The sequence below is a fragment of the Macaca nemestrina genome, chromosome 20 (genome assembly GCF_043159975.1).
Source record: "Macaca nemestrina isolate mMacNem1 chromosome 20, mMacNem.hap1, whole genome shotgun sequence".
Classification (NCBI taxonomy): Eukaryota; Metazoa; Chordata; class Mammalia; order Primates; family Cercopithecidae; genus Macaca; species Macaca nemestrina.
The window spans coordinates 44,169,114-44,193,259 of NC_092144.1; the positions used below are offsets into that span (position 1 = coordinate 44,169,114).

At 44.3% G+C, this 24,146-nt stretch overlaps 1 long non-coding RNA gene across 13 annotated transcripts; it reads left to right on the top strand.

Annotated features, from left to right (window-relative positions):
- The first annotated feature begins 129 nt into the window (after positions 1-129).
- On the top strand, positions 130-22,494 carry LOC105495554 (uncharacterized). Of its 13 annotated transcripts, none has more exons than XR_011617418.1 (7): positions 1,752-5,236; positions 5,414-5,528; positions 5,783-5,929; positions 6,368-6,587; positions 8,506-8,628; positions 15,967-16,135; positions 17,719-22,491. It is a non-coding gene; the product is annotated as an uncharacterized lncRNA (long non-coding RNA). The 13 variants fall into 13 exon arrangements; XR_011617421.1 differs by lacking the exon at positions 5,783-5,929 and having other exon boundaries at positions 2,077-5,047; positions 5,146-5,236; positions 17,719-22,490; XR_011617417.1 differs by lacking the exon at positions 5,783-5,929 and having other exon boundaries at positions 2,090-5,047; positions 5,160-5,236; positions 17,719-22,490.
- Positions 22,495-24,146: the final 1,652 nt, after the last annotated feature.

Below are 24,146 nucleotides of genomic sequence, written 5' to 3' on the forward strand. Positions count from 1 at the left end.
CCTCAGCCTCCCAAGTAGCTGGGATACAGGTGGTGCACCACCACACTTGGCTAATTTTATATTTTCAGTAGAGACGGGGTTTCACCATGTTGGTCAAGCTGGTCTCGAATTTCTGACCTCAGGTGATCCACCCACCTCGGCCTCCCAAAGTGCTGTGATTACAGGTGTGAGTCACCACACCCAGCCTAAAAACTGTTTTCTATACCACTCCAGATACTCATTTTGGGATGAGCATTTCCCTGGGCAAAGTGAAGCTGAATCTAGAGGACCCATGCTGGAGGCGGTGTGAGTTAGGACTGGCATCATCTAAAGCTGTTCCTAAATTTGGAGTCTGTGATTCAGGTGAGCAAGTGCAGTCTACTCCCCATTGAAAATATGAATTGAGGGCCAGGCACGGTGGCTCACGCCTGTAATCCCAGCACTTTGGGAGGCCGAGGCGGGTGGATCACAAGGTCAGGAGATCGAGACCATCCTGGCTAACACGGTGAAACCCCATCTCCACTAAAAATACAAAAAATTAGCTGGGCGTGTTGACAGGTGCCTGTAGTCCCAGCTACTCGGGAGGCTGAGGCAGGAGAATCGCTTGAACCTGGGAGGCGGAGGTTGCAGTGAGCCGAGATCGCACCACTGCACTCCAGCCTGGGTGACAGAGCAAGACTCTGTCTCAAAAAAAAAAAAAAAAGAAAATACGAATTGAGCTTGAGAAAAAAAAATGGATTATAATGGACTATGTAAATTGCCTGTGTCAGAATTTAACAAGTCTAGTGAAACAAAATTAAACAAGGACATAGAGAATGTGAGTAACTCAAGACCAATGTAATATATGTGTAGATACTCTGGTCTATATATCAGGTTATGCACTCACTGAGTCTCAGGAACATACAAAGTTCAGGTATATCCATTGCCCAAAGTAAATACTTAATGAAGTTACAAAGTAGAGACTATAATTTATATCCCCTCATCACAATTCAGTAAATAGTAGCAGATAATGAAAAAAATTTCCAAAAAGCTTCACTCACTTGGAAATTTTTTAACATTTATGAATAACTTCCAGATAGAAGAGGAAACTCCTAAATGAGTTTGCAAAGTAAATTGCAAAAGAAAACAGCTCACCAAAATAAACAAACAAACAAAACCCCACGGTTACAGGAAATAGCTAAAGTTGCACATCATGTTGAAAACTTACGTATTGTCACTGGACCCCCAAGATTCTATAATCTGCTTTGTGATGCTGGGGCAGGCTCCTCTGCCAGTTGACCCCTCCCCGCCAGCAAAATGGGTAAACAGACACTGGCATATCCATACAATGGGTTACCACTAAAAAGTAAGATGGAACAAACCATGGATTTATGCAACGACACAGATTAATCTAAAAGTCAGCATGCTGACCAAAAAGAGAGCATGGTCACACACACACATGCAAGACTACATGAGTCAATTTACATGAAATTCTAGAAATGGCAAAATTAATCTATAATGTTTCTTTTTGTTTGTTTGTTTGTTTTGTTTTGTTTTGTTTTGTTTGAGACGGAGTCGCTCAGACTGGAGTGCAACGGTACGATCTCGGCTCATTGCAACCTCTGCCTCCCGGGTTCAAGCGGTTCTCCTGCCTCAGCCTCCTGAGTAGCTGGGACTACAGGTGTCTGCCACCATGCCTGGCTAATTTTTTGTATTTTTAGTTGAGACGGAGTTTCACCATATTAGCCAGAACGGTATCAGTCTCCTGACCTCATGATCCGCCCGCCTCGGCCTCCCAAAGTGCTGGGATTACAGGTGTGAGTCACCGTGCCTGACCATAATTTATAATGTTTAATAGATAAGTGGTTGTTTGATCTATTGATCAATGGTCATAGATCAATGTTTGTTTGGGGCTAGATATATGGAGGGATTGAGAGGGAAGGGGCAAAAGGAAATTTTGAGGAGATCGAATATTCTTATATCTGTATCTTAATTACCTTGTTAGGTGCTTATGAGCATGCATTTGTCAAAACTTACTGAATGAATACATTTTATTTTACTTGAATTTTACCTCCAAAACTTGATTTGAAAAAAACAAAGCAAAGGTAGAAAGAATATCATTCTAAAATCATTGTTTTACGAAAAGGTTTTGCTACACAGATGAAATTGGCCATAATAATGGCAGGGAAGGCCAGATTTTCTTTATAACTGTTGTAACAGTTTTTAAACATGAAAAAGGTTCATTTAAAAAACAATATTAAGATAGGGGCATGGCAGAGAACGGGAAGATGGTCAGCGGGGAGGAGCAGAGTAAGAAGAGAGCAAAGACACAAGCACTCTTGTGTGCAGAAAAGGCATGGTGAACACAGGGGTAAAAATCACTAGCCCTTCTCAGAGCAATTCCACCATTCTCTGAAGGAAAGTCCATGGACCATGAGAACCCTCCACCTTCTGGGACATATACCTGGACTGTGGGACTTTGACCCATGATGGATCAGCCAGATCCCCTTTCCCTGGAGCAGTCTGTCAGCACAGGAAGAGAACAGCTCAGCCCTTGGAGAGAGAGTCATTTATGGGTAGGATGCCCTGGCTTCCTGCAGCTGGCAAGTATGAAAGTTGATTATATAAATTGAGCCATTCTTGTTATACCCAACTAAAACAGAATTGGAAGGCCATGAGGAGAAAACACACTCAGGGCATGCCAAGCAGGTAATTCTTTGCCAGCCTAGCTGCTGAAATTGCCTGCTGTAACCCAAAAACAGTTTTATGTAGTCGTTTCTGAAACAACCTGCTGGACTCTATGACTACTTTCACCCACTGCTATCACTTACCAATCCTAGCTTGCCAGCTCCCCAAAACTTTACTAGTGCCAGTGAATTGTCTTTGCAAAACAAATTGTCTTTGCTCTTTTTAATGAAACCTCTAACCTTCTATTTGTTCTTCTAAAAGGCTGCCCAGCTGTATGCCCTGAATTGCAATTTTCACTTCCCAAATAAAATGGTTTATATTTAGAGATGTAGCTCTGTATTTTGACTTCGACCCAAGGCCCTGATTTGCTCACTGCTGTGATCCAGTTGCACCTCTAGGTTCAGTCAATCCTCTCCAATTCTTCAGGGATTGTCCCAGGATAGGTTAGTTTTGGTTGTCCTAGCTTCTCATATAAATAGGGACATGCAGTATGCATTCCTGTGCAAGGATTCTTTTCACTTAGCAGAATGTTGTAGTTTTTGACTTTTCTTGTCTGTCATCAGGGGTTATTTTCTTTGATAGCTGAGTAATACGAATACTTCATAATTTCTTTTTCTATTCTCATGTGGATTGGTATCAGGGATATTTCCAGATTGTGCTTATTATGAATAAGGCTTTTATGAATTTTGCCTACTATGCAAGGCTTTTTGTGTCATGCAAGCCTTATTGTGTACATATGTTTTCATTTTTCTTGAGGAAATAACTCAGAATGGAAGTGCTGAGTAAGAATAAGTGTATGTTTAGTTTTATAGTAAGTTTTATGATATTTTTTCAATGTGATTCAACCATTTCATATTATCATTGCAATGAGAAATGTTCCATGTTTTCATTTCTCTTGAGGAAATAATTCAGAATGGAAGCACTGAGTAAGAATAAGTATATGTTTAGTTTTACAGTAAGTTTTATGACATTTTTTCAATGTGGTTGTACCATTTCATATTATCATTACAATGAGAAGTGTTCCACATTTTCATTTCTCTCAAGGAAATAATTCTGAATGGAAGTGCTGAGTAAGAATAAGTGTATATTTACTTTTATAATAAGTTTTATGACATTTTCTCAATGTGATTGTACCATTTTATATTATTGTAAAGAAAGAAGTGTTCCAGGTGCTTCACACCCCTACAGGCATTCTGGTGGATGAGCAATGGCATCTCAGTGTGGTTTTCACTTAAACTTCCCTGATGATTAATAATGTTGAACATTTTTGATGGGCTTATTGAACATTTCTGAATCAACTTTTGGAAAGGGATTATTGTCCAAATGTTTTGCCCAGTTTTTTTAATTGGGTGGTTTGCCTTATTGTTATTCTATCATTATTATTGTTAGGTTTTGAAGGGAGGGAGAGAGAGAGAGAGTTGGTGGCTCTACAGCAACACAGGTTTATTGCCAGTACGACTTGCAGAGAGGGGACCAGCTTAGTGCCAGAGCTCACTGCCGCTTACAGGCTGGGATAATTACAGGCCTGGGCAGGAGGGGTCTGGGCCGTATGGCTTGCTGCCCGGGAGGATGTTGATAAAGATGTTCCTTGGGCCTTTGCCCAGCAGGATGTGATAAGGAAGTCATGTGGCTGGGCAGGATGTTTCTCACAGCCCAGGGCCCCATGGAATGTTTCACTCTGACCAGGGTCTGTAAAATGGCAGGGGCTTGCAAAATAATGCAACTTGGACTAACAATTGTTATTAATCCTAAAGGGAGAAGGAGATTCAGCAAGAATGGTGAAAGGAGAATTATAATTTGGGCATCTCATTTCATGATCAATATCTCATGGTGGGGTAAGAACAGGGGCAGTCAGGATCGGAGGGTCTGGCAGACAGGTCAGCTGAATCCGTGTCTACTAATGAAGCAGGAGCCAGGATCCACATGATGAAAGTGGCCACAGTCAGGAAGTCTGAAATTTTCTCAGCAGAAAAGAAGAAAGAACAGACGGGCTGAGTGGCCCTGCTGTCTGAAGGGGCCTCAGTTTTATCCTCCAACACCTTGGGGCTCCACTGGTGCTCACCTTTCTTCTCCAAGCCTAGGTCTTCAGCAGTGAGTACACAGGGAAGGTAGGGGGCAGGGGCAGCTCTCCTCCACCCAACAATAGTGGCAGTGGCAGCAGCAGGAGTACTGGAATTTGGGGTTACAGAGCTTACAGCTGTCAGATGTGTTTGGAAAGTTCCTTCTTGACAGAGAGTGTCTGGAAACTTTTTCTCCCTGTGTCTTGCCTGGCTTTAGTGAGGCTGAAGATCTGGGTGAATGGCCTCCATCAACATTTTCCTTCGTCCACCTCTCCAGTAGCAGAGCGCAGATAAGACTGGACGGGACAGCCCTGCTGAACCCACAGCAGACCTCCAAAGAGGTCTGTATAAGCTGGCGATGCCACTGCCTTTGGCAAATGGGCTCAGAGAAGATGTTTGGGCTTTCTTACTCAAGGTGTCTTCTGGGTGTTTCGAACAGAGGCTTCCTTTCAGGGGTCCAGGACTGCACTGGAAGGAAGTGACCACAAGATGACACCGTTGTTCTTCCAGACACTCCCGCTGTTATGAGGGTGAGGGGGCAGCGCTTCTCTAATCATCCTTCCTTTGCTACTTTTTCCCTCTGCCTTAGCTTTTCCTTTCCTGCACTTTCCTGGGGACTTCAACTCAGTCTTCCTGAGACAAGGATGGAGGGGAGGACGGGATAGGCCAGCCTCGTAGAGGTCACTAACTGCTCAAACCCCAAACAGAAAGGAGTCATTTGCAGCCTGGAGGAGGACTCTATCATTCCAAGATATTCAGCTGACCACCCAAGCAGTGGCTCCTGAGACCTCCACACTCGACAGAGTCCCGCACACATTCAAGGTAAGAACCCTAGAGAGGAGCCCAGAGCCTGCGGAATCAGACACCGCCTCCTAGCGGTGATGTCCGACCGAAACGGCGCGGGACTGCAGTAAACCTGGGCGAGCAAGGTCGAGGAGAGCTCTGTGCCGGAACCCCGAGGCGATCCAGACCAGATGGGGAACACTGGGGGCACTGGCGGGGGCGAGGGGCGCGTATGAAGCTTGCAGAAGAGGTTGCCCGTGAAGAGCAGCCTGTGCTCTGCACACCCCGTTCAGCCCGATGCAGTTGAGCCGCCGTTGGAACGCGTGGAGAGGAAGGGTGCGCGAGGCCAGGGCTGGAAGAAATGCCGCAGAGGGCAAAGCGCGAGGTCCAACGGTCCAGCCCCAGCAGAGACTCTCGAGCTTCGGGATTCCGCTTACCGGGTATCGGCTGTTTAGACCCAGACCGGCCCCTGCGCGATGTGAGCACTGCTCAGGACTGCAGCTGCTGGGCACCAGCAGCCAGGTCTGCAGGCTCCGCGAAGCCTGGCCCAGACCGTAGCTTCTGCAAGCAGTGCGGGTGTATCCTGGGGTCACTGGAAGGCAGCGCCTGCTCAGAGCCAGAGTACAGAAGCAGCCCAGGTCTTCCCAGCACCAGGTTCACTGGAAGTGCCAGGTGTGGGAGAGGGAGCTGGGGAGGGAAGAGGACTGTACTGGTTCCCAAGCTGAATGATGTACCCAAGAGGCCAGGTAGCTGCAGCAGGTGCTAAGGTGAGGAGGAGAGGCTATCATGGGGTGCAAATATGGAGCACACAAGGCTGGACCCTCTTCCTTTCAGGCAGCTGCTGCTGATGACATCAGATTCCCCTCTCCCCTCCTCAGGCCACCACCTCCTTCATGCTCCTTTCTGATCACCTCTCCAAGTCCTGGTGTCAGGAACCTTCTCTGTGGCCGCCCTGGAGAGACTTGAGCCTGGGACGTGACCTGCTGGGCTGTGAAGGTTTCTGAGAAGGGAAACCTGTGGTCTGACCTGCCTGGATGCTGCACCCAACCTCATCTCTTCCTGGGAGGCAGGCTCTCTTCGCTTGTTTCTACAAATTTGGTAAAACAGCGTTTAAGTCCTAGTCCCTGGTAGTGACCCTGCCAGGATTTGACCCAGGCTGTCTGACTCTATTTATGCACACATCATATATTACCGTTTTCTATTGTCCTTAGGCCATGGCACACATGTAACGAACACTTAACGTGGCCCACCAGGAAGTCTTTCCTTTTTGGTTCAACTCAGATCTTGGCCATTGGCCACAGTGGGGCCTTGGTCTCCTCTGAAGATGACCTGGGACTGCTGTTCACAGGCAAATCCCCATTGGGCATTTCTATTCTCATTGAGCTTGCAGCAAACCATGAAGGTGTCTGTGGCCTATCTTCTCCCAAAGCCAAGGACGGGAGATGGTACATCAGGTGGGCACAGGATTCATGCTGATTTAAAAGCTTTATGGCAGGGCACAGTGGCTCCTGCCTGTAATCTCAACACTTTGGGAGGCCGAGGCAGGAGAAATGCTTGAGACCAGGAGTTTGAGACCAACCTGAGCAACATAGTAAAACCCTGTCTCTACAAAAAAAAAAAAAATTAAATTATCTGGGCATGGTGGCATACGCCTATAGTCCCAGCTACTCAGGAGGCTGAGGTGGGAGGATCACTTGAGCCCAGGAGTATGAGGTTATAGTGATCTATGATCACACAACTGCACTACAGCCTGGGCAACAGAGCGAGACCCCGTCTTTTTTGTTTTGTTTTGTTTTGTTTTTGTGATGGAGTCTTACTCTGTTGCACAGGCTGAAGTGCAGTGGTACAATCACTGCAACCTCTGCCTCCTGGGTTCGAGCAATCCTCCTGCCTCAGCCTCCTGAGTAGCTGGGATTACAGGCACCCACCACACCGCCCAGCTAATTTTTGTATTTTTAGTAGAGATGGTGTTTCACAGTGTTGTCCAGGCTGGTCTTGAACTCCTGAACTCAGGTGATCCACCCACCTTGGCCTCCCAAAATGCTGGGATTACAGACATGAGCCACTGCACCTGGCCCTGTCTCTTTTTTTAGAAAGACTTTTCAGAATCCTAGTCAATATTGACAATTTATCAATATTAACTTTTCCAGTACAGGAGCATGACATATGTCTCCATATATTTAGGTCTTTTAAGATTTAAGATTTTCTCTCAACAATATTTTGTAGCAAGATCAACAAGCTAATTGGCCCCGGAACTATTTTTGTAAGGCCAGTGACTAAATACAGTGTTAACATTTTTGGCCAGGTGCAGTGCCTCATGCCTGTAATCCCAGCACTTTGGGAGGCCGAGGCAGGTGGATCACCTGAGGTCAGGTGTTCAACACCAGCCTGGCCAACATGATGAAACCCCATCTCTACTAAACATACAAAAAATTAGCTGGGTGTGGTGGCAGGCGCCTGTAATCCCAGCTACTCGAGAGGCTGAGGCAGGAGAATTGCTTGGACTGGGAGGCAGAGGTTATAGTGAGCCAAGACCGTGCCACTGCACTCCAGCCCTGGGCAACAAGAGCGAAACTCTGTCTCAAAGAAAAAGAAAAATTTGAGAAGCTAAAAATATAAAAACGAGAATATGTGGAAAAAACCATAAGCAACCCATAACGCCATATTTACTATCTGAATTTTTAAGAGAAAATTTGTAACCACGGTTTTGTAGTTTTCTGTGAATCGAACTTGCACAGCTTCTGTTAATTTATTCCTAAGTATTTTATGTGAGTTGTAAACACTACTGTAAATGGTTTCATCCCAATTTTAGTTTTCAATCATTCATCAATGGTATACAGAAAATACATTTTAAAAATACGTATTGACTTGTATACTGAGACCTTGGTAAATTCACTTTTGAATTCTGGTAGCATCTTTGTTTTCTATGAATCATGTTTACGTGAATAAAGCTACTTTAACTTCTGTTTTAATCTGCATGCCTTTTTCTTTCTCTTTCTTACCTTTACATTTGCAGAAACCAACAACTGTCAGCATTAACACCATCAGGCATTTCTCTTCTCATTTAACCTTGCAGCCAACCACACAGCTATCTGTGCGTGATCTCTCCCCAAGCGCAAGGACATGAGATACAGATCAGGTAGGTGCAAGATCCATGCTGTCTTAAAAAGTCATATAAGGCCAATATGTCTTGTAGCAATTCCAGACCAGTACTGGCTGTGGCCTGTTAGGAACTGGGTCGCACAGCAGGAGGTGATGGCAGGTGAGCGGGTATTACCGCTTAAGCTCCGCCGCCTGTCAGATCAGCAGCGGCATTAGATGCTTATAGGAGTGCGAACCCTACTGTGAACTGCGCATGCGAGGGATCCAGGTTTCACATTCCTTATGAGAATCTAATGCCTGAGAATAGTTTCATTCCAAAACCATCTCCCCACTACCCATGGAAAAATTTTCTTCCACGAAACCAGTTTCTGGTGCCAAAAAGGTTGGGGACTGCTGCCATAGACCAGCTTTCTGGATTCTGGCTGAAATGGACAACTTACCAATATTAATTCTTCACTCTACCAGCTGATACACACACACACACACACAAACAAACACACACATTCATACATGTATTGGTATATGGTAGTTTACAGAAAAATAATTGTTTTATATATATTGATCTTGTATACTGGCACCTTGCTAAATTCACACCTTACTTTTTATAATTTCTTTGTAGATGGCATAGGATTTTCTGCATACACAATCATGATTTCTGCGCATTGAGTAATTTTATCTTTTCCTGTATGATTTTAATTTTTCTTATCCTCTACATTTGTTACAACCTCCAATACAATATTGAATCCAAGAGAAGTCAATGGACTTCATTTTCTACTTCCTGATCTTGGGGGGAAATATTTAGTATGCTGTTAACTGAAGGTTTTTTTTTCTTCAATGCATGCATTGTCACATAAAAGAAATAAGGAAATTCCGTCCACTTCCTACTTTACTGAAAGATTTTTTTGAACAGAATGTTAGCTTTTTTCAATTAGTTTGTTCACAACTTTTGGGACAAATTGTATCAGCTGATTCTTTTCTAATAGCTTTTTTGAGAGATAATTCATGTACAATACAATCCACATATTTAAAGTATAGAATTCGGCCGGGCGCGGTGGCTCACGCCTGTAATCCCAGCACTTTGGGAGGCCGAGGCGGGCGGATCACAAGGTCAGGAGATCGAGACCACGGTGAAACCCCGTCTCTACTAAAAATACAAAAAATTAGCCGGGCGCGGTTGTGGGCGCCTGTAGTCCCAGCTACTCGGGAGGCTGAGGCAGGAGAATGGCGTGAACCCGGGAGGCGGAGCTTGCAGTGAGCCGAGATCGTGCCACTGCACTCCAGCCTGGGCGACAGAGCGAGACTCCGTCTCAAAAAAAAAAAAAAAAAAAAAAAAGTATAGAATTCAATGGCTATTAGTGTATTCACAGAAATGTACAACCATCAACACAATTTGGTAAAATATTCATCACTCCAAAAAGAAATTTTGTACACCTTAGCCATCACCTTCTAATACCACCACACCTCCCAGTTCTAGGCAAGCATTAATCGACTTTCTCTCTCTACGAGTTTACCTACTCTGGATATTTCCTGTATGAAATCATAGACTATGTGGTTCTTTCTGGCTGGATTCATTCATGTATTATAATGGTATTATATGGTGTATACATAACACAAAATTTACCATTTTTACAATTTCTAAATGTATAGTTCACTGGCATTTACTACATTTATATTGTTATACAACCATCGCCACTATTCATATCCAGAACTTTTTCATTATCCTAAGTTGAAACTCTGCACCTATTAAACAATAACTCTCCAGTGCACATTCCCCACAGCTCTGGTAACCTCTATTCTGTCTCTATGAATTTGCCTATTCCAGGTATATCATATAAGTAGAACGATACATTTGTCCTTCCATGTCCAGATTTTTTTACCTGGCATAGTTTTTTTTTCAGGTTTTATCCATATTGTAGCATGTATTAGAATTTCCTTCCTTTTAAGGCTGAATAATATGCCATTGGATGTTTTGTTTCCAGATTCCTACATTGCTGGTTACCTGGGTTGCTTCCAGCTTTTGGCTATTGTGGATGATGCCACTGTGAACACGGGGTACTACTGGGAAATAGAGTATACAATGAACTTGACGTTTATCCAACAACATAGACACATCTCAAAGCCATCATGCTTATCAACAAGCACCCACACCCAAAACTACATACTCTGATTCTGTGTATAACAAATTTTAGAAATAGCAAGATTAATATGAAATGTCAGAAAGCAGATAAATGGTTGTTTGTGGTTAGATATGTGGAGGAACTAACAACAAAGGAGCATAAGGGGATTTTTTAGGATGATGGAAATGGTCTATACCTGAATTATGGTGAGTCCTTGAGTGTACACATTTGTTAAAACTGAGCAAACATAAAACAGATGCATTTTTCACATAAATTTTACCTCCAAAAGGTTCATCTGAAAAAAAAAACAAAAAACATTTGATGCAAAGGCAGTCACGTCATGCTAACGTCATTGATTGTTTTATAGGCAATTGCTATTGCACTAGATGAAATCGAAGATAATTGGGGCAGAGATAGACTATGTGGTTCTTTGTGGCTGGACTCACTTACATAACATAATGGTTTCACATTGTGTATACACAACATAAAATTTACCATTTTAACATTTTTAAATGTACAATTCACTGGCAATAAGTACATCTATATTGTTGTACATCTATCGCCACTCTCCATCTCCAAAACTTTTGTTCCTATTAGTTTGTAATATATTTTAGATAATTAATTTAGAAAAGATTAATGTTAAGGAAAGGGTATGGTGGATAATAGGAAGGCAAGCAGTGGGGGTGCTGGGCAGGGGGTAAGGCAGGAAGAAAGGCAAAGCAGCAAGTAAGCTTAGATGCAGAGAAGGCTCGATAACATGCAGACCTTGTCAGAGCATCTGCTGCAATATACCCTGATGAGAAGTTCATGTGCGATGAAACTCCAACTCCTGGGACTCATGTGTGGGACAGTGGGACCCTGATGCCGTCAGATCAGTCAGATCCCCCTTCTCCAGAGCAGATTGGTCGGCACAGGGAGACAACAGCTCAGATCTTTGCCCTGTGAGGTCACTTATGGGAGGGGCTGCCCTGACCCCCCACATCCGACTCCCCCGTGCTATAGTTTGGTTTGTGTGACCCCTCCAAATCTCATGTTGCAATGTGATCCCCAGTGTTAGAGGTGGAGCCTGATGGGAAGTGTTTAGGTCATGGGGTTGGAGCCCCCATGATGTCTTGGAGCTTTCCTCACAGTGATGAGTGAGTCCTCACTCTATTAAGCCCTGCAAGAGCTGATCGTTAAAAACAGCCTGGCACCTTCCTCCCCTCCTCTCTCATTTCTTCTCTTGCCAAGCGATCTTTGCACATGCCAGCTCCTCTTCACCAGAAGCAGATCCTGGCATCATCCTTCTTATATAGCCTGCAGGACTGTGAGCCAAAGAAACCTCTTTTCTTTATAAATTACCCAGTCTCAGGTATTCTTTTATAGCAACACAAAAATGAATGAAGACATCCCTCTCTTCAATGCTGCAGGAACTGTTTTCATTACAGGTTTGAGCTGCTCTATAATTTCACATAAATGGGAGCATACATTATGCACTGTTCTTAAGCCTTAAGGTGTCTTTCATTCAGCATCATGTTTCTGTGATCCATCCGTGTTGTTGCCTGTTATCAGGAATTCATTCATCTTGATATCCGAGTATGAATGAACCATAGTTTGTTTTTGCTTTCTATATAAATAGACATCGAGATACTTCCAAGTTTTACATATTATGAATAAGGCTCCTGTGAACTTTTCTGGTACAAGTGATTCTGTGTCCATGTGTTTTTATTTCTCTCAGGTTAATACTTAGGAATGAAATTGCTCAGTCAGACTAGATATATGTGTGTTTTCTGAGAAACCATATGAACTTTTTTCCAAAGTGGTTTTTCAATTTTATATTCTCTCCAGAAATGAAGAAGAGTTCCAGGTACTCCATATGCCTGCCAACATTTGGATACCTGGGTTGGATACCTTTTAAACTTTATCCATTTTGGTGGCTGTGTAGTGGTGTTTTAAATTTTCATTTCTCTAATGACGAATGATGTTGAATACTTTTACATGTGCTTGTTTTATGATGTTTCTTTATAGGAGAATTGTTCAAGTATTTTGCCCATTTATTATGTGACTGGGCATTTTGTAGTTGACTTGTAGGAGTTCTTTATAGATCTTGCACACTTGTCCTTTGCTAGATAAATGTTTTGCCAATAATTTTCCCAGTTTATAGCTTATGGTTTGCCTATTTATTTTCTGAATTAAATACATTTGGGGCAAACATTTTAAATCTATGGGTTTTTTGTTAATCTCGTTTATGGTTTCCAGATAACAAATTTTCTTTTGATGCAATCTCATTTCTCAGTATCTTATTTTATAATCGTTTTATTCTTAAAAACTCCTTTGTAGCCCAAGGGATTAATCAGGGTCTCTTACATTTTGTTCTAAGACATTTATAATTTTTTGAAAATCTTGTTCTTTGAATCCATCTGGAATTTGTTTTCATAATAGCCTGAGGTGAGGATGTCAGCATTTCTCCCATACACACAACCAATGATCTTAGATCTCGACTGCATGTTTGAGGAGGAGAAAGAGGAGGAGTCCATCCATCATTCCTCTGTTTTCTCCCTTCTTATTTTTTTTGAGACAGGGTCTTGCTGTCACTCAGGCTGGAGTGCAGTGGCACAATCATGGCTCACTACAACCTCCAACTCCTGGGCTCAAATGATCCTCCTGCCTCAGCCTGAGTAGCTGGAACTATAGGCGCATGCCTGGCTAATTTTTGTATCTTCTTATAGAGATGGAGTTGTGCCATGTTGCCCAGAATGGTCTTAAACTCCTGGGCTCAAGCAATCCGCCGCCTTGGCCTCCCAAAGTGCTGGGATTACAGGCATGAGTCACTGAGCCCAACCTTCCCTTCTTATTTTTGGATGCCATCTGTGTGATTTGCTTCCATAGTCCTTGTGATCAAGTATTCATTAATGAGAAAAAATCTCCCCCTGCCCAGAACAGCAAATTCCTGGACCCTTTCTCTCACACACACTCCCATCATTCAATTCCACAATACTTTGCTACATGTACACAATCTAAAGTGAATGTGCAAATCCACTTCTCATGCCCCCCACTGGTGTTGCTGTGTCCAAGCCATCATTACCCTCCACCTTAGGGGCTCAGCCTCCTGACTGGTCTCTCAGCCTCCGTGCTCATCCAAGCAACCAAAATCATCTGCTTAAAACCTATGGCAGATGATGCTGTCCTTTGCTTTAAGCCCTCCAGTCATTCCCATCTCTGAGGATGTCATCAGTTTATAATGACAACCTACAAGGCCCTCCCTATTTTGTGTGTCCCCATCCCTCTCTGGTCTCCTTGCCCCTACTCTCTCTCGTGCTGACCACAGCCCCATCAGCTTACTGACTGCTCCACGAGGATGCCACCCATCCTCCCCTCGATCCTTTGCAGTGGCTACTTCCGCTATTTCCAGTGTTCTTCCCTCACATGTCTGCGTCAGTCACTTGATGGCCCCCTTCTAGACCTTGCTCAAAACTCACCTTCCTAGTGAGGTTGTCCTGTCTTCCACGTGAACATTGAGACTGCTGCTTCTCCTTACCTCAAGTGTCAAACCTCCATCGGCAATTTTATTCTTCATAACGTGTTACCAGCTAAACTGCCACATCATTTATGTGTCATTGCGATTGTTGCTTATTTTCTCCGCCCCCCTCAACTCGAATGTAAGCTCTACTACTTATAATAGGTCCCAGTTCATTCCAGATGCTCAATAAATATGGCAAATTGACACATAAATGAGTCAACTGCCTTCTGAATATTACTGATTCATCCACAGGGTTTCACACTATTAAAAACTGAACACTATTAAAAGCTGAACTCACCCTACCAAAACAACACATGTCCATTTGTCTAAGCCAAGTGGCTAGAGTCGCCCTGGTCGCGTGTGGCAGTTACTCATCTCACTGCCTTCCCTCTTCTGTTACTTCCTCTCCAGCCACTCTCAGCTCCTCTGGAACAGGAGCTCGTTGTCTCGTCTTTGCTTTGATCATGCAAAGAACCCCCGAAGCCCCTTTACCTCTGTTCTGCCACCCATTGGATTCTTCCTTCCGAGGAAGTACAAGAATGTTTCTAAAATCTACATATCATCATTTCACTTCTTTGCTTTCACTGCTTTCATGACTCTGCATACTTTCAGCATGACTGACAAGTGCCCATCATGATACATTAATTTGTCCGTTATCTGGCCCCTGCTGATCATTACCGCTGTATACCCCAGGCTTGACTTCATTCTCCAGCTGCACCTGACTACCTTCCTGGTGTCCCACAGGCTCACAGCCTCTCTGGCTTCCTTGACTTTTCACATAATATTTCCTTGATGTGAAAAAAGCCTTGCTCTACCTAGAGGCTTCCTACTACTTCTTGAGGTACAATTAAAGTTCCTTCTCTCCCGTATTTAATACTACGTCTTTCTTACCTGCTCTCCGATCCCTAGCACGAAGTCCTGTTTAAATTTTTGGTTTGCGTCTGTCTCTCCTACTAGACTATAAGTTCTTGTAGGTCACGATATGTCTTTGAACCCCATCTCACCAGTGACTAGCACAGTGTCTAGTGCAGGTTCATCACTAAGTAAATGTTTAATAAAATAATACGTAAGAAGCTGGCAGAAATTCTTGGGTTTTCCCTCTTTCCTCCATCTGAAGGTGGTTTTCCTGGGTTATAAAATGCCTTAGAAAGTATTGAGTTTTCAACAATGAAATCTAGTTTAGACTCGGCCTGGCTCTATGATCAGCCATGAGTTGGGTGGAGCGGCAACTTTTGCAATTTGAGATTTTAGTGGTTTAAATAGGGACAAACTGGATCTTTTCCCACATAGGCCCAATCCAGGTACTTACTTGAAAATAATTTATTTTTCTTTCTTTTTTTTCTTTTTGGGATGGAGTTTCACTCTTCTTGCCCAGGCTATAATGCGGTGGCGCGATCTTGGCTCTCTGCAACCTCTGCCTCCCGGGTTCAAGCAATTTTCCTGCCTCAGACACCTGAGTAGGTGGGATTACAGGCACCCACCAACACACCCAGCTAATTTTTTGTATTTTTAGTAGAGATAGGATTTTACCATGTTGGTCAGGCTGGTCTTGAACTCCTGACCTCAGGTGATCCACCCTCCTTGGCCTCCCAAAGTGCTGGGATTACAGGCATGGGCTACTGCGCCCGGCCTGAAAATATTTTTTTGTAGGACTTTTTAAAGGAGTATGATAACTTTTGAGTCATATATTTTATCCTAGACTTAAAATGTTTCCATAATTACCCAGTGGCATGAGCTCTTTCTTTCATTGTTCTTGCAGGCCCAAGAGCCTGGATGCCAAGCCTATCCTCTCCATGTGAAGCACCAACTTGAGGGTGTCAACTTAAAATATGAGACCCGTAAACTTGGAAAGGAGGACTTTATTTCTTGAGAAGCGTTGCAAACTGCAGGCTCTGGAAAGTGACACCTCCAGCAGAGACCACAAACAGGTACTCTGAGGGAGAAAGGGTGGGATAGGAGTTTTATGCCAAACAGGTTGGCTAAATAGACATATCCAACAGGTCACAGGGGGAACTATGAATATTCATGAAAGGGGGTCATATGTGTGCTTGATAAGCAAACATATGTGTTACATACATCCCATGTTTACCTTCGCGTGGAGATACAACATTAAATGCAGTAAAATTAGGCTCTGTATGTTAAAAGGTGAAACACAGGGCACGAAGGCACTTTGTACACAGCCTTGGTGAACCAGCCAGAACCAGTCCATGGTTGAATACTTTGTAGGCTGGTCAGTTTGTCACATCAAAATAGCAAAAAGGGTTGGGAGTCAGGCCGCAGCAGTAGGCAGTTGGTTGAAGTCAGCGATGGGGTGTTCCATTCTTTGTTTTTCCAGGGCTGGTTTCTGTTTAATTTAGGAAAAACAAACAAACAAACAAACAAACAAAAAACCTGGTAACAGTTAGTAAGGAAGTGGTATACGGAGGCGCAATTTCTCGTCTCCTTATGGCCGGGAAACTTAGTTTTTAGTTTTTCTGGGGTCGCCTTGGCCAAGAGGGGTCCTTTCAGTCAATCAGAGGGCTCAGGGTTTTATTATTGATTTGTTTATTTATTTTTCTAAGATGGAGTCTTGCTCTGTCACTCAGGCTGGAGTGCAGTGGCAAGATCTTGGTTCACTGCAACCTCCGCCCCCCGGGTTCAAGCAATTCTGCCTCAGCCTCCCGAGCAGCTGCGATTATAAGCACATGCCACCATGCCCGGGTAATTTTTGCATTTTTGTAGAGATGGGGTTTCACCATGTTGGCCAGACTGGTCTCAAACTCCTGACCTCAGGTGATCCACCTCCCTCGGCCTCCCAAAGTGCTGAGATTACTAGCGTGAGCCACCTCACCTGGACTCAGGGTTTTATTTTTATTTCACGGTGGAATTCCTGGCTCCAATCTAATTTTTTTTTTTAAAAAAAGACACAGAAAAGATAATTCAAACATTTTTAAAAGACTAAAACCATAAAGTGTGGTTTCCTGTCACACAGCAGGGAGGATCTGACCTTCGGGGAGGTCAGATGGTGCAGAGGAAGCACAGAGGGAGGTGGCAAGGGCATTTCCTGGTCTCTCTTTCTCTAGACCTCGCCTCCTCCTGGGCTGATATCCTCACACTCTCCATGGAGACGTCAGAAGTTAGCACAAACAGTCCTAGAGCGTGCTACTTCCATATCACATTAGCTGAGCCACAGAAAATTTGGAAATGTCAAGTCTGGCTCAACCTGTCACCATTTATAGAAGGCATCATCCCTCCTTCTAGACTGGCCTAAAAGTGAAGACCCAGAGCAGACGACTCATTAACATGAAGGAAGCTTTAGATATTTAATCCGGAAAAGCAAGTAAAAGGACCATGGAGACAAATGGGTTAAGAGAAAAGGAACAGCTTGCCAGCCGCGGGGTGGGAGTTGCCAGAGGTGCTACCAGTCCCAAGACTAGAAGGAAACTGTCCCAGAGCTTGGGTCTTCAGGCTTACAGACAAAACCAGAGTGGAGCACAGTTGGTACTTACAAGTCTCTCTTTCCTCCCCACAGTGGACCTTCTCAAACCGGGGTATTGACCTCTGATGAACCCCCATCCAAACCCGTGCCTTCCATCATAAAAAGAAGCACTTTGAGGTGCTCAACTTCAAGCTTGCTAGAGAAGGAGGAAAAGCGGGTTGAGTTTGACATAATTAGAATGGGTTGAGCAGAGTAAGTTTCTTTCATGATGGATGGCGACCACCCACTGCCATTTCTACAAGAAGATTTTGCTTCCTAGGCACTGAGTTCCTGGTTCTTTCACTAGAAAAAAATGAGTATGTTGGCAATCCAGTACTTCCAACTTCTGTGAAGACCTGGGCAGGCGACGGGAGCTTGGGGACGGGGGCGGGGCCCAAAGACAAGGCTGCCATTTGCTGTGCCCACCACAGAGGGACATTTACTCTACCTGAAGCACAAGTATTTTCTCAGTGATGTTGGCTCCTACAAAGTCGAAAGGGGTAGGCTCCCTGGCTTACGCCCCAGGAGTTTGGACTGAAAGGGAGACTAAAAGGGTCTTCCTCTAAGTTTATGATGTTGCCCTCCCCTGGCTACAACAGATGTGCTCTGGCCATAAGCATCCCAGGTTCTCTGAGTGATGGGGTGGGTATGGAAATGTTCCCAAACACAGGTATGGGGGTGTCCCCTCCCACTGTACCAATCCATGCCCAGGGCTGGAAGGTCCCTGGTGCTCTGAACTGGATTCATAAGCAGTAGCATCTCCAACCACAAGTATGGTGTCAGCCCCTCCAACAGTACCACATGTGTTCCCATGCCTGATAGAAAGTGGGAACATGTGTTTATTAGCCAGGTGGGCCCCAAATGCTCTGATAAGGTGCAGAAAGAGGACTCTTTGTCACTGTTGTGCTGTGCCCTCCTATTGCAACACATGTGCTCTGAACAGGTGGAGCCCAGGTGCTTTGCATGTAGGCAGACACAAGAGGGCCTCTAAGCACAAGTGTGGTGTTGGAACCCTCAAGGCTACAGATGCATTCTGGCCAGGTGTGTCCCGGGTGGTCTGACTATAGACAGCAATAGAATTCTCTCCAGCACAATTATAGAGAGGCCCGTCCAACTGATGTGCTCTAGCAGGATGAAACCTGGGTGATCCCAACACAAGGAGGAACAGAAGTTTCTTCTGAGACATGCTCCTTCTTAGCGATGCTGTCTCCTTGAATAGTAACAGGTATGCTTTGGCTGGGTGGGCCTCAGGCACTCTGACTGTAGCCAGGAAGGAAAGGTCTCCCAGAACAGATTTCTGCTCTGTAGCGCTGATCTTCCCTCATTGCAACAGGGATGCTATAGGCTGGCAGGACCTTGTGCTCAGGTCTAAGCCCCTCCTAGAATAAGCTGTGGTTCTGGGTGTTCTCCTCAGCTCTTCTGTAGATTTCAGTGCCCCCTGACAAGGAGCCAGGGTTTGGGACAGACACAATGGCTGCAAAGCTGCCACTACCCAAAGGGGCTTAGATATTAATGGTGCATGCCACTGCTGCGGTGACCCTTTCTCGAACGGTCATCCTTTGATCCCTATTTTTTTTATCATCCTCCTTCTGTGCTATCCCTTTTCTGTGAGCTCCTAGAAAAGGAGTAGTCTCTTAATTTTTTTTTTTTTTAACTTTTTTGAGACGGAGTCTTACTCTTATCGCCCAGGCTGGAGTGCAGTGGCATGATCTCAGCTCACTGCAACCTCCATCTCCTGGGTTCAAGCGATTCTCCTGTCTCAGGCCTCCACCTCTCAGGTTCAAGTGATTTTCCTGCCTCTGCCTCTGCCTCCTGGGTTCAAGCAAACCTCCGTCTCCTGGATTCAAGTGATTCTCCTGCCTCAGGCTCCCAAGTAGGTGGGACTACAGGTGTGCGCAAGCACGCCCAGCTAATTTTTGTATTTTTAGTAGAGATGGGGGTTTCACCATGTTGGCCAGGCTGGTCTCAAACTCCTGACCTCAGGTGATCTGCCCGCCTCAGCCTCCCAAAGTGCTGGGATTACAGGCGTGAGCCACCATGCCCGGCCCGCAGTCTCTTTTAAGCAAGGATCAGGGGAGCAATCGGATGGCCCAGATAGTGCTCCTGCTATTGAAGGAGCCCAGATGTTGCTCAGATAGCAACAGGAAAAGAAGTCACTTTCCCCCTGCAGGTTGGATCAGTACTTTTCCTAAGTGGCTGCACTTCTTCGAGGTGCAAGCATACAGTGCTGTCTTTCTGAGAGCCCCGGCGTGACACCAAGGGGAGGCCCCCTTCTGATGTAAACACTGAGCTTACTGGGTTGCATAAGGCCTCTCATATCAGGGGTGATATAAACTGAGGGGGTAAAGGTGGCCGTATTGCTCCCAGGAACTGTGTTCAGAAGATGCACAGGTGCAGCAGGAGGATTCCTGCCAGAAGCAGGAACGGAGAGGACGGGGAGAAAAAGGAGGATGGTGGCCCGGGGGCCGGGCAGGGTGAGGCTTACTGAGGAAGTTGTCCGTGAAGAGCAGTTTGTGTGCTGTCTGACACTGAGAGTCTAGTAAGAAATTTGGAGAGAGAGGTCTCCTAGCTGCGTGTTCCTCCAAGGCAAACCATGCTAGATGCTTGTGACATGTCATTGGAACACACACCAGAGAAAGGGTGTGCTAGAGCAGAGAGGAAAGACAAGTCACCGAAGGGCAAAGGGGAATCCCAGCAGGACTTTTGAGAGCTTGAGACAGCTCATGCTCTTCGCAGGTGCTTGGCACCAGGCATGCCCAATGACATGGAAAAGCATTCAGGACTGTGTATTATAGGACCCCACATAACTGTCACCCCCAGATCGCCAGGTGCGCAGGCTCCTCAGCACCTAACCTAGGGGCAGCAACTAGGTTAGGGCTAGGTTGTGAGTCTCCTAGCCCTTTTCTCTGGGGTTATTGGAGGTCAGAGGTCAGAGTGTCCTAGATCCTGCCAGGATGGGGCCCTGGCTCACAAGAGATCAGGGTAGGAGAGGTGGGGCTGTGGCCAGCAGGGATCAACTCTGTCTTATGCCATTACTGGTACACCCAGGTGGCCCAGCAGGGCTGCAGCTGCAAAACACGTGCTCTAATGCGGAGGAGAGACCAAGCAGTGTGGGGCATGATTTGTCCTGACCTCTTCCTTTCAGACAACCTCTGCAGAGGACACCAGTTTGCTCCCACAACATCCCCTTCCCATATGGTAGCTCAGGGTTACCACACACTGTTTCCTCCAGGGATCCCTCTAGGGCCCCCAAGTCCTGGAGCGGGCATATCTTCTCTGTGGCCACCTAGGAAGGTGTGGGTCCATGGGCATGAGGTATGAGTCCAGCTGGGCTGTGAAGGTTTCTGAGATGGGTACTTGGCACCTCGATCCTCCCACATCCTGCACCCCTTACCATCCCTTCCAGGCAAGCAGGTATCCTTCCCTCTTTTAACAAATTTTTCAAATTGAAAACAGCATTTAGGACTTAGCACCTTCCTCAGGTCACCCATGTGGGCATAAGGGAGAGTCAGGATTTGAACTCAGACTGTCTGATTCCAGAGTTTATCCACTGACCACCTGAGAGTGGTGATGCCTCATCATATGTGTCATGTATTTACATTTTTAAATAGTCCTTAGGGTACTTAGCACCATGGTACGCCTGTCATGAGAGTATTCACTGCCTGCATCAGAAGATGCAGGGTGGAGAGCACCAATTGTCAGCACAACCATATTGGGCATTTGCTAAATGAGTCTTGCACAAACCACATAGCTGTCTGTGAACTGTCTTCTCCCAGGTACAGGACAGGAGACCACTTAGGTGCAAGATACACCCTGTCTTAAGAGGCTTATGCTCCAAGGACACCAACATCTCTTATGACAATTCCATAGACCTACTTTTCAGGATCCTGGGTGAAATTGGCAATTTACTGATATCAAATAGTGCACCGTATCAGGATGGTAAACAGTTCCTTATATTTAGAACTCTTTTTCTTTTTCTTTTTCTTTTTTTTTTGACAGAGTTTCACTCTTGTTTCCCAGGCTGGACTGAAATAGTATAATCTCAGCTCCCTATAGCCTCCACCTCCCAGGTTCAAGTGATTCCCCTGCCTCAGCCACTGGAGTAGCTGGGACTACAGGCATGCACCACTATGCCCAGCTAATTTTGTATTTTTAGTAGACATGGGGTTTCACCATGTTGGTCAGGCTGGTCTTGAACTCCTGACCTCAGGTGATCTACCTACCTTGGTTTCCCAAAGGTGTGAGCCACCGTGCCCAGTCTTTAGAATGCTGTAATTTTCTCTCAGAGACTATTTTGTGGTTGGGGTTGACAAATTACAGTTCATGAGCTGAATTTTTTCCAGTCTGTTTCTGTAATACCAATAACCTTAGAATGGTGATAAGAGTTTCCAAAGTTTATAGAAAAGAGGAAAGGGAAAAAGAAAGAAAAACAGAGGAAAATATGCAACAGGGACCATATGCAATCTGCAGAGCCTGTAATATTTACTATCTGGTCCTTTGTATTTCTGGCAAATACAGAAAAATTTGCCAACACTTCTTTTGTGATTTTCAGTGTATAAGTCTTCTACAGTATTTACTAATTTATCCTTATGTATTTTATAAGTTTTTTGTATACTATTGTAAATGGTATCTTTTACATTTTAGTTTTCAGTATTCACTACTGGAAAATACAGTTGATTTTTATATATGCACCTTGTATGCTGGAACTTTGCTAAATTCACTCTTTACTTTTAGTAGTTTCTTTGTAAATTCCTTAGGATATTCTATGTACACAATCATGTTTTCTATGAATAAAGAGAGTTTTGCTTCTTCCTTTTAATTCTGTATGCCTTTTATATTTGTTTCTTACCCTTATATTTGCTACAACCTCCAGTAAAATGTTGAGAAAAAGTAGAGATATAGACATAGTTTTACAGTCCCTGATCTTAGGGGAAAAGTATTCAAGACGCTATTGAGTGAAAGTTTGTGTCATATGCACTTAATCACTCAAAAGAAACATTCTCTAATTCCTAGTTTGCTAAAAGATGTCAAATTGTGTTAATTTATTTGCCCATTTTGTTAATTTATTTTAGTTCCCACATCTGAGGCAGAACATGTAGTATTTATCTCTCTGTTCTTGATTTATTTCACTTAACATAATGTTCTCCAGGCTCATTCATTTGCCACAAATGACATGGTTTTATTTTTTTAATGACTGAATAGTATTCTATTGTGTATATATAATGCATTTTCTTTATCCATTATCTGTTGGTGGACATTTAGATTGATTCCATATCTTAGCTATTGTGATTAGTGTTTCAATAAAGATTGGGGTGCTAACCAACCACACAAGGCTTAATTAGCTTGACAATTCTTTTTTTTTTTTTTTTTTTTTTTTTAGACGGAGTCTTGCTCTGTCACCCAGGCTGGAGTGCAGTGGCCGGATCTCAGCTCACTGCAAGCTCCGCCTCCCGGGTTCACGCCATTCTCCTGCCTCAGCCTCCCGAGTAGCTGGGACTACAGGCGCCTGCCACCTCGCCCGGCTAAGTTTTTGTATTTTTAGTAGAGACGGGGTTTCACTGTGTTAGCCAGGATGGTCTCGATCTCCTGACCTCGTGATCCGCCCGTCTCGGCCTCCCAAAGTGCTGGGATTACAGGCTTGAGCCACCTCGCCTGGCCTAGCTTGACAATTCTTACACAAAGTGGAGATTTCCAAAAGATACCGCATTCATTGAGTAAATTAGGAAAACTAAAACCTGCCTGGCAAGAATGATGAAGAGGCATACCTGTGGAGGCTTTGGATCTTGTTGGAAAAGATTAAAAGGAAAGAAATCTCTCCTTGAAATTCTTAACCAAAGTCTCTACCTTCTGGAGTTAGACATCATATTATCCAAGCAATTCCATATCAATCATTTTGTGTAAAGTAGTACTGAGTTGGTAGTGGCCCCATATATTACATCTATACCCACAAAAGAATTTTTTAAGGACTTAAACAGCTCAACTAGCAAAAACCAAATAATCCCATTTTTAAAAATGGGCAAAGGACACGAACAGACACTTCTCAAAAGAGGATATACAAGTGGCCAACAAACATGAAAAAATATTCGTCATCACTAATCATCAGAGAAATGCAAATCAAAACCACAACAAGGTATCATCTCACATCAGTCCGAACGGCTACTACTAAAAAGTCAAAAAGCCTTTATTTAAATAATTTTTATTTAAAATCTTGTAATCACAGTGTACTTTGTATTTTGCCTTCTAATATCAGTAATTTTGAAATTTTAAAAAGGTAACTATTTTGTCAGCATATTTGAAAAGTCAACTTGGCTGGGCGTGGTGGCTCAAGCCTGTAATCCCAGCACTTTGGGAGGCCGAGACGGGTGGATCACGAGGTCAGGAGATCGAGACCATCCTGGCTAACACGGTGAAACACCGTCTCTACTTAAAAATACAAAAAACTAGCCGGGCGAGGTGGTGGGCGTCTGTAGTCCCAGCTACTC